The sequence below is a fragment of the Geotrypetes seraphini genome, chromosome 6 (assembly GCF_902459505.1).
Source record: "Geotrypetes seraphini chromosome 6, aGeoSer1.1, whole genome shotgun sequence".
Lineage (NCBI taxonomy): Eukaryota > Metazoa > Chordata > Amphibia > Gymnophiona > Dermophiidae > Geotrypetes > Geotrypetes seraphini.
The window spans coordinates 203,580,987-203,592,248 of record NC_047089.1 but is presented as its reverse complement, the minus strand read 5'-3'; the positions used below and the strand labels follow the sequence as shown (position 1 = coordinate 203,592,248).

At 41.4% G+C, this 11,262-nt stretch overlaps 1 pseudogene; it reads right to left on the bottom strand.

Annotated features, from left to right (window-relative positions):
* Nucleotides 1-304: 304 nt before the first annotated feature.
* LOC117362941 overlaps nucleotides 305-11,262 on the bottom strand; it is an 88,443-nt pseudogene continuing 77,485 nt past the window's right edge.

The following is an 11,262-nucleotide window of genomic DNA, read 5'->3' as shown; positions in this document are numbered from 1 at the left end:
ATTCAAATCAATTGGCTAATACTGGCACTTCTGAAAACCAATGAATAAGTAAAAAGCTATAAGTAAACATGCTGTGAAGTACTGTTTTTGGAGAACACGAGTGATAATATAACAGTACAAAGGATTGCTGCTCTTTTTAAACATGCATTGTTTATTTTGCTTGGATTTTTGTTATTGATTTCTAAGAGTTAAGATGATTTATTTAAAATTTTCCTTCCCCTCCCCTATGTCCCATATCCATACGGAGTCCCAGAGGTGAAATTGGTTGGCTGGGCTGGTCTGAGGGAGCTCCTTTCCCCCAAGGTTAATGCAAGTCCTCTCCTTCTCCTTGTATGGTTTTCTTGATGCAAAACGGCATGGTGGTAAGCCACTGATCAAGCCTGGAGACAGAATCATCAAATCGTGCACTCAGCACTTGTTGCTCTACCCCCGAGATCTGTCCTGAAAACAAAGACGATACACAAGCGTTTTCAACTAGTGTGGAATTTAATTTGGCCGCAGCCATAACAGCACTATTACATCACCACTGTCATCAACTGAGCAGAATAACCAATCATGAAATGTGATCAACTGTACATCGAAACTGAACATCTGAAGATGACATAACACTCCATGTATAACACTTATATATATGACTCTCCATCCTCTCCCAATTTGGGGTGCCGTACCAGCTTCCCTTGCTCGCTGGACCTATCCCGTTCAAGGATGTGTCCTCTCATCAGCAGTACGTTGCTATGAAGATCATGGCCTGGCCTCCCTGCCGTCCAAGCAAGGTGACATGCCCCATTTCATAAGCAATGTAAAGGTGTATGTCGTTGACTCATATGCTGTGCTTACCCTCTCCCTCCAGTCTGGCTGCGACAGTAGTAGAGGGTGGGCGGGAGAGAAGCCGCGTCTGCCTCATGTGATGCCGGATCGAGAGGAGCGACCTTCCCTCCGCTCACCCCTAATCTATCCTGCCCCCTCCCCCCTACTCCTAGCCGATTGGCCCCAAGGCTTCGGCCGATTTGTCTTCGCTCCTCCCTATGTGGCTCGGAGCTTGTTTTATTCCTTCACTGCATCTGTATAACTGTCAGATTCTGTTCTTCATGGGCTTCCAGCAGTTTTTTTCACCAACTTGCACTCTCTGGAAACCTAGAAAGCAAGGAACATTTCTTCATGCTTCTGTACCACCAACTTAGCATTCAGCATGTCTACAGAGAAATGACAGAGGGCAGTTTTGAAGAAATACTCTTTGGCACTGTATTTCAGCAGGGGGCTGTCCGTTGCATCGGTGTCCACCTGTTTATATATTTCCATAGTCTTCTGCAGCCTACTGCTCCAGTTGGGCTGCATAAGTGGCTACCTTCAGTAAACACTTGTTAGCTGCGCTGTTGGATTCCTCGCCCTTGTAGTAATCTGCAGCCTGATCATAATGAGCTATGGCTTTCTCGCTATCCACCAGCTCCGTCTCGTAGATCTCTGCTATCGTTATGTGATGCTTTGCTGCAATTGTGAACCAGCCCATGTCTGTGTAGATCTCAATGGCCCGACTCAAGCAGTTAATAGCTTCTTGTGGATCAGCTTTCTTGAAGGCGTTTCCCTCATCCACAAAATTGGTGGCAGCATCATGCTTACTTTGCATCTGCAAGTGGAGCTGGGCTGCTTGGCAGAAGGCATTCCATGCAGCATATTTTACCCTAAATAAAAGATACCGGATGAACAATAAGTGCAATCTTTTAAACAAATATTGATTTTAAAAGTTTTTGTTAGTTTATTTATACAAGTCTAATAAAACATATATATCCATACAGCTTTAGAATAAGTTTCCAAATAAAACCTTTCTCAAAGAATTTAATTCTTTGTAATAAATTTTTTCCTCACAGGGTCCAGGTGTTCTTCATTTTCTTTCTCTTCAGGGCTGTTTGGTACCAGCACTTCTTCTTTCCAGAAGATTCAGCTTCAATGAATGATGTATCTACTCCCTAACTAAAAAAGCCAAAGGAAGCAAAACCCTATATCCCTATTAGATAACAAAATAAATAAATAAACAATGTGATCACTAGCTCCCCCCCAAAAAAAAAAATCAAAAAATCAAAGGATAATAGAAATTTCCCTAAAATCTAACCCCACCTCTTTTTTTATTAAATCAAGGTTTTTCATTAAAAATCAATATAATTCATTTACAATATCCAATAAATATCCAATTTCTAATATCTTTAAAACCCAATTTTCCAGAGACAACATATAACAAACACCTATCTCTGCCACAAACCAACTCAACAGCCCTCAACTGCTTTCCTTGGCAGGTTTAGAACTCTCGAGCGCTGCTCACTTCCTGGAGAGAGCTGTGCTGACCAAAATTCTAAAAGTGACATGTACAGCTCAAAATTCTTAAACCTACAGGAATATCTTTTTAAAAAATTTTGTTTATAACCTTGGTTACAAATAGAAATAAGATAATGAAAAATAAATGCTCAATATACATGTCTATTATATCATCTTGCACACTGGATATATCAAAGAGGACGGAATTAGTTAGGTGCCATTGATTCATGTCCGAGTTCTAGCGATTTGATGAATTACAGGTCTAAAAATAAATTGATTTTGTGCTAGTCCAGTAAGGTCCTCCAGGGAATCCCCGTGTTTGTTTTCAACATGTCCATCCATCTGATTGCAGGTCGCCCTCTTTGCCTAGTTCCTTCAATCTTCCCAAACATAATGTCCTTCTCTAATGATCTTTCTCTACTGACAGTGTGACCAAAATAAGACAGTTGTAACTTCATCATTTGGGCTTTGAGTGACATAGCTGGTTTGATCTCTTCCAGAATTGATTTCTTAGTTTTTTTGGTGGTCCATGGCAAGCATAAAATCCTTCTCCAGCACCAAAGCTCAAATGAGTCATTCTTCTTTCTGTCTTGTTTCTGTAGTGTCCAACTTTCCCATCCATAATTGGCCACTGAGAAAATGACTGCATGGACAAGTATGATCTTCGCTTGGAGTGTTATTTATTTGCCTTTGAATATTTTGTCAAAAGCCTTCATTGAAGAGTGACTCAGTGTTATTCTGCAGAGTATTTCTTCCTTGCTAGTTGCTTGTTTATGAAAGAGCCCAGGAGATTGAAATCCTTTACAACTTCTATCGCCTTCAAGCTCAACATCATCATTTTCTGTGTTCATGATCTTTGTTTTGCTTATGTTCAGTTCTAATACCTTGTTATGACTTTCAGCTTTGACAGAATACAGTACTAAAAGGAAAAAATATATATATTTAGGAAAAGGATAAGTTTAGATGAGGGTTGATTGTTATATACTGGAGCTAAAGAATGACATGGGTACAAATTTATCCCTGTCCCTGCAGGATCTATCTTCATCTCCTTCCCCTCCCTGCAAGTTATGTCCCTTTCTCTGCCTCTCCCTCCAAGCTCTCTCCTCATCTGCACAAGCTTTGAAAACGTATGATTTTAAAGTGCTTGAGACTTATGCATATGAGAACAGAGCTTGCAGGGATGGAACAGGGACAGAACTCAGGGGGATGGGATGGTGATGGAGATAGATCCCATGGGGATGGGGACAAATTTGTCCCCATGTCATTCTCTAGCTGGAGCATCATTGACCTAGGTCAGGGGTAGGCAATTCCGGTCCTCAATAGCCAGAGCCAGGTCAGGTTTTCAGGATATCCACAATGAATATGTTTGAGATGGATTTACACGCACTGCCTCCTTGAGATGCAAATCTATCTCCTGCATGTTTATTGTGGATATCCTGAAAACCTGAACTGGCTCTGGCTCTCAAGGACCGGAATTGCCTACCCCTGACCTAGGTTATTCAGATGGTTGGTTTTAAGAAGGGTTTGGACAATTTCCTGGAGCAAAAGTTCATATTCTGTTATTGAGAAAGACATGGATGAAGCCACTGTTTGCCCTGGATCAGTAGCATGGAATGTTGCTAATCTTTGGGTTTTGTTCAGGTACTAGTGACCTGGATTGGCCACCATGAGAACGGGCTACTGGGCTTGATGGACCATTGGTCTGACCCAGTATGGCTGTTCTTATGTGTGCCAAGTATAGGACAATCAAGCCATTGTAACATCACTGATGAGGTGGGCTCTGAAGCACTGTGGAACGAGGCATTATGACATCACAATCTCAGCTCTGGAATGTTGCTGTCATTGGGATTCCAGAATCTTGCTGTTCTCTAAGATGCTGGAATGTTGCTACTCCTTGGGGTTTTGCCAGGCACTAGTGACCTGGATTGGCCACTGTGAGAATGGGCTACTGGACTTGATGGACCATTGGTCTGACCCAGTAAGGCTATTCTTACGTACTGTCAAACTTCTAAATCTGTAACTACTTTGTGCACTATCCATGCATTGTTAATCTCCTTGTTTAGTTTAAAACATTTATTACTTTGGCAGTTATACCACTTTATGAAAATCTAATTATGCATGTGTGGAGAATTCAATAGATGTAATTTTCAGGAAATGTGATTACATTTTTAACTAATAGGTAAGCACTCTTAACAGTACTATTTGACCTTTCTGATAGGCTGTGCAGGCTGGGTAATAGATGTTTATACCTTAATGGTCTTTGAAAAATGAGCAACACTGACCTTTCAGAGGTATTTCTGCTTAGATTTAAAATATATTTAGGAGAGCAAAATTTTAATTATCATTCAGAGGTCTTTGTTTTAGTGGTCAACTGGCCATTACACAGGTACTATGCACCAGAGATGTGGTGTGACTTAGATTTGTAGCTGACTGTCTGACATTACCTCCTCTCCAGCCTAATACTGTGGCATTTGCAGTACTCATTGGAAGTGGAGGAAATAGGATACAATTGACATTAACATTAAACAGAGCTGAAGTGGGTCAGATTATTATATTACCACAGGCCCCTATCATTATTGTGAGGAAGGTCTGAAATGGTTTGATGCTAGTCTTAAAGGTGTGAATGAAAAATATTAAAAAGGTACTATTTCTGTATACATTCTTAATCTGAAGATGTGTGCATTTTTTCATTTGATGTTTCTTGTAATTTTATTATCTTTTTGCTTATTTTGATTTATATCATTTCTTTTTTAGTAGCTCAAGTATAGTAAGTGTTTCCCTGCCCCTACAGGGCTTATGTTCTAAGCTTGCACCCGAGGCAATGGAGCGTAAAGTGACTCCCCCAAGATCATAAAGAACATCAATAGAATTTGAACCCAAACTTCCTTGGGGTCCTTTACTAAGCTGCAGCAAAACAGTGGTCTCACTGCACCCTAATGTGAGTCTTTCTTGCCTGCTAAGGCCATTTTCACCATAGCCATAAAATGACCAATTTTTATTTTTCATATTCATGGACCGGATTCTGTTAACAGTGCTTACAAAAACGGTGCCAACCGTGTGTCAGTCACGCTGATGTGCCTTTACCAGAATCACAGCTACTGGCACCTAAGAAAAAAAAAACTTAGGCACCGGTCTTGTAGGCCAGGATTTTAAAGGCATACATTATCAGCACCTACATTTTTTTTTTTTTGAGAATCGGCCTAGCAGCACCTAAAGTCATCTCTACCCTTAACCACGCTTACGTTGATCTTAGACATCACTAGCCAACATGCTGTAGCCGCGATTCAGGCGCCTACCCCAGGAGGCACCTAGCGGTACCTAATTTTCAAATGGGTTTTAATTAGTTTTAAATGATGCAGTCAATTACTGTACCAATTAAAGTAATTAAGTTAGGTGCCTACTACCACCTAACTTATGGCACGTTCATAGAATATGGCCATTAGGCTCTTATTCCATTAATGGCACCTAGGCTAGGTGCCGCAAGCCATCTCAAAGGCAAGTGTAAATTATCACCCTTAAAGTTGGCTGTTATATGCATATGTCACTCTTTCATACACAACTGCAAGACATGTCCCTGTCCTGCCATGTGCATGCCCTCTTTGTAGGGAGCTTTTAAATGCCAACTTCATAGACTAGCACGTAAATGGAAATATACGTGTAACCACAAATAAGTGACAATTAGCATAAATTAGTGACACTAAGTCTATAATTGGTACTTAAGACCAACTGGCACCTAATTTAACAATTAACCCCTCCTTTTACAAAACTTCAGAAGAGGTTTTTAGCGCCTAACAGCACGCTGAATGTTCTGCGTTACTCCGACGCTCATAGTGTTCCTATGAGCATCGGAGCAGCGCAGAGCATTCGGCATGCAAGCTGGCGCTAAAAACCTCGTGCGTAGTTTTGTAAAAAGGGAGCGGGTAAGCTGGTCACGCAATTGGCACTATTCTGTAACATGCATGCTCAAATTTGCGTGCTAGCCAGATATTTGGGCATAGAGCTTTATGGAATCTGGGAGATTGCACACAATTTTGAATGAGTGCACCCTCTTTTCAGATAGCACACACTCTTATGAGTGCACACTACAATCTTATTTTCTAAACTATCATTGTCCTATTCTTCAGGGGCTCTCCTCATCCCCTTAATAAGAGGCACTGAGCACATATATATGAAAATAAGGGATATTTAGGTCAGTAGCGTAGCGAGGGTGAGTGGCGCCAGGGGCAGTGGAGCTCCTCCCTCCTCCCTCTTTTCCACCCCCTGCTCCTTCCCACCCTCCTGCGGTGACCCCCCTTCTTTTTTAATTTTCCAGGCACGAGCAACAGCACAAGCTTCTGTCCCTCTGATGTCACTTCCTAGGCGCAAGGCACAGAAGTAATGTCAAAGAAAGGTGACACCGATGCAGGCAGCAAGTTCATAATGCTGCTTGTTTAGGGAAAATTGAAGAGGTATGAGGGAAGGGGCGCATGCATGTGGCAGGGGGGTCAGGAAGGAACAGGGGCAGAGAGGAGGATACCCCTTACAACAGGGATCTCAAAGTCCCTCCTCGAGGGCCACTAGCCAGTCGGGTTTTCAGAATTTCCCCAATGAATATGCATGAGATCTATGTGCATGCACTGCTTTCAATGCATATTCATTGGGGAAATCCTGAAAACCTGACTGGATTGCGGCCCTTGAGGAGGGACTTTGAGATCCCTGCCTTACAAAGACCGCGCCTGGGGCGAACTACCCCTCCCCTTCACCGCACAAACAGGAAGGATATTTCATTCCATTTCCAGGGAGAGTCACACTCCTTTGATATACCACCTTTCAGTTGTACAGCCAAGGCAGCTTACATATATTATACGCAGATATTGTCTCTATCCTTAGAGGGATCATAATCTGTGCTTTTGTGTCTGGGACATTGAAGGGTTAAGTGACTTGCCCAGGGTTAAAGGGAGCTACAGTGGGAAATGAATCCAGTTCCTCAGGTTATCAGCCTACCGTAATAACCATTCAGCTGCTCCCTCCCACAGGAAGATTGTCCTTTTAGATATCGGGGCTAGGGATGTCACCACAGAATGAAGCAGAAACATTGTGATCATAAATCTAATTGTAAATTCCTTTATCATATCCAAATGGATAATTAAAATAAAAATTATTCCTCCAAAGTTTCCAATTTACCCCCCTTTTACAAAACCGTAGCACGGTTTATGGCGTCGGCCATGGCGGTAAAAGCTCCAGTGCTCACGGGAATTCTATGAGCATCAGAGTTGCTACCACTGCGGCCAGCGCTAAAAACTATGCTGTAGTAATGTCAAGACGAAAAGAATTGGATCTCAGAACTTCTCACCTTTGTGAAAGATACTTTATTTATTTAAAATAGTTATAGCCCACATTATCCCATAGCTGTAAGAATTTATTTACCTTGCATACTGTAATTGTGTGTGCTATAGTTGACAAATGAATGGGTAAAATGCATGCACTGTGCATTCCCTCAAGGTTATTTTAAACTGAATTCTTGAAGAAAGTAAAATGTTTATCATTTCTGACACTAGAGCAGAGGCAACAACTAATTCAAGCACTAAATAGGAAAAGTCAAAGGTAGTCAAGAGAACAGGGTTTCATTTAATAATATCCATTAAAAATATGCCTCGTATGTGACCTAAAGAACGACAGGCTGACACATAGCATATGTTCACATTAATAGAACACCACTTTCAGAGTACTGCATTTTTAAATATGTTCACACCCTCCAAATTAAATCTGTGCTGTATGTTTGGGGTCATTCATTCTCCTGTTCAGATTCATATTTTAAGAGTCCTAAGCTGACACGAGAAATCTGTTAACAAGTAAACTGTTTTCCAAGAACAAGAACAGGAACACCAGCCCCCCCCAAGAAAAAGAATAAAGAAAGCTAGAAAGAAAGAAAAAAGTCAAGGGGGGAGTGACACGTCCCCCGCATCCAAGCTGGAACAGCCCCGCACCACCCGCTGCCACAAATCTGGCTGGTGTGGTATGTAGCGTGGGCTTGGGGTTGGCTGGTGTGTGTCTGTTTGGGGTGGGGTATCATCTCAAAATGACAATTGTGATGGGCATTCACCCATGGGGTCCTTGTATTGTATATCTCTTGTTGCCAATCTCTGTTCTGTTGTTACCGACTGTGGTCGATGACTTTGTTCTGGCTGTTTAGCCTGTGGATGTTTGTTCCTTTGCAATAAAGATATTGAAAAAAAAACAAAACAAGTAAACTGTTTTCCGTAAACATGGAGAATGGTATGCTTGACTTTTGAAATATAGGAACCCTTTCACCAAACTGCAGTGAAAAGTGCCCTTGACACGTCCTTACGTGGGTCATTCCATACACTAAGGCCATTTTTCCACAGGGTTAAAAGGTTCAATTTTTTTTTTTTTTTTCCATTTTCAGTATTAATGGCCACAGATTAATTTTCCCATTAGCCCATAGCCATAGACTTGTGAGCCCTTATCACCACCTGTTTTGTCAGTGGTAAGGGCTCACTCACTAACCAAGTGCTAATTGATTAGCACACAGAAATTTAGCTGTGCAGATTAGCAGAGAACACACCCACTCTCTGTCTTCCAATCTGCCCCCAAAGTTAAAAAAATAAATTTTATTTTTTAAAGCATGGGTAGTGCGTCAGCCCCCAAACTACCGCGGGATGCCTAAATGATTCCCAGGGTAAGGCTCTTTTGCTGCAGTAAATATGCGTTAGTGGTTACTGCAACTTAGGGCCTCTTTTACAAAGCTGCGCTAACGGCTGCCCTGCGCTAACGATCCCGAAGCCCATAGAGATTTAAAGGGCTTCGGGGCTGTTGCTGCGCGGCTTTGTAAAAGTGGCAGTTAGTAAAAAGACTCTACAACACTTTTCTATCCCAGCAACGAGCAATGCAAATTAACACCTCCAATTCACAATGGTAGGAACATACTTGAAGTTAAGCCCAGGAGTTTATCAATTTGAAATGATTTCTTCAGGTTTAAATAGGTTTCAGACAAAGCACACACTCATTTAATTTGCATTGTAATTACTTATCATACCTTAAGTCAGCAGAACTCAACCTGTCGTACCATAAGCTTGTTAAATAGGGCATCTAAGACCCAACATTCACCAGTTTATTGTGGCTTCCCTGTGAGAACTGGGGCTCTTCAAATGAAAAGGTGTATCACTCTTTTCATTAATACATTTTAAAGGCACTGTTATTTAGAAGCATCCAACGGCTACCGTTTGAGATATTTTTCTCTATCAAATGACTCTGGATTCCAGGCCTAAATATTGTCTTTGTGTTTCTGTGTTCACTGTTTATTAATTTCTTTCCACAACTGCAACTTCAGAAATATTCTAAACTTTTACCAGAACCGATCAATGTAGTACTACATCATGATGATCAGGTTCATCAGGAAGTGTCATTTCATGGTTCTTTACAGTGAAACACACTGTGTACATACCCAGTTATTGCACAGGCTTAGATTATGCCTCTTGATAATGTCAAGTTTGTACATGGTAAAATGAATAAAGCAGTACTGTAGTCCTTGGTGCCAGTGAGAAAAAACAGCACTTTCATAACCAGGGTTATATTTTTTGATGGTCTCTTGCCTGCCTTTGCAGTTGTCTTACTGTATTGTATGAAGAAAAATTCACCAAAAAAGCACTCACACAGTTAGATGCATTATTCACCATTGGTTCTGCTCTACATTTAAGTCAATGATGAGTGCTATATGCCATTACCAAAGACCTGGACACCGGACACCGGACTTGGGGCCTGGAGAGGGTGGGGGTTGAGGGAGGTGGTCAGTCTGCTCCTGCTGAAGCATCAGAGTATACAGTAACAAAAAAAAATTAGAAAACACACTCCAGCGGACCACAGCTGGGGTCCTCTGCGTGTTTTCTACTCTTGTACTGGGTACTGTACTGTAGAAGAAACCTCTTTCAGCTTATTTTGAATTGCATTTGTTGACACATTTAAGGACTCATCCTCCATGTCTGTCTTGGGTAATCTGGCAGCATTGGCCCAATACTGTATTATGCAATTACTTCAGTAGTGTACTATCCATATTAGTCCCAGCTTCTGGAATGCAGCTTCTTGGTCTTGCCTTCTCTTTCACTTTTGTTTGCAGTACTATACTGTACAAATCTACTGCTTTCACTGTTAGAGGGTTCTTTTTTCTGGGGTCCTATTGTGCAGAAGATTCACCTATAAGCGCACCAATAGTACATGGTTTTCAGGATTTATGCCTCCCTTCTACTGCGTAATATCTACTATGCATTCTGTGGACCGCCAGAAGAACTAACAAATTGATTCTGGAAGAGATTAAACTGGCTATGTCACTAGAAAACTGTCTTATTTTGATCATACTGTCAGAAGTGAAAGATCATTGGATCAGAAGCGTGGAATGCTGCTACTCTTTGGGTTTTGGCCTGGTATTAGTGACCTGGATTGGCCACCATGAGAACAGCCTATTGGGCTAGATGGACCTTTGGTCTGACCCAATAAAGCTATTCATATGTTCTTATGTTTGGAAAGATTGAAGGAACCAGGCAAAGAGGACTACCCGTAATCAGATGGCTGGACACGTTGAAAACAATCATGGGGATGACGCTGGAGGACCTTACTGGACTAGCACAAACCCGATTTCTTTTTAGATCTGTAATTCAACAAGTCGCTAGGACTCAAGCATGATTCGATGGCACCTAAATAACTAACTGTAGTATAAAAGTTTGGTGTAGTTGAGAATACAAAGGGGCCCTTTTATAAAACAACATTAAGCACTAACACATGCTTACCACAGTTTAAAATGGAATACCTAGGGTAAACTGAGGTGTCTCATGCTTACTGCATGCTACAATATTTTTACAACTTTCTCAATAAAGGGGGTGTATATGGATGCATCTGTGCAGATTGGTTAGTGTGTCAGCATTGCCATATGCCATATGCTAACTGACTAATTCAGTTTTAGTG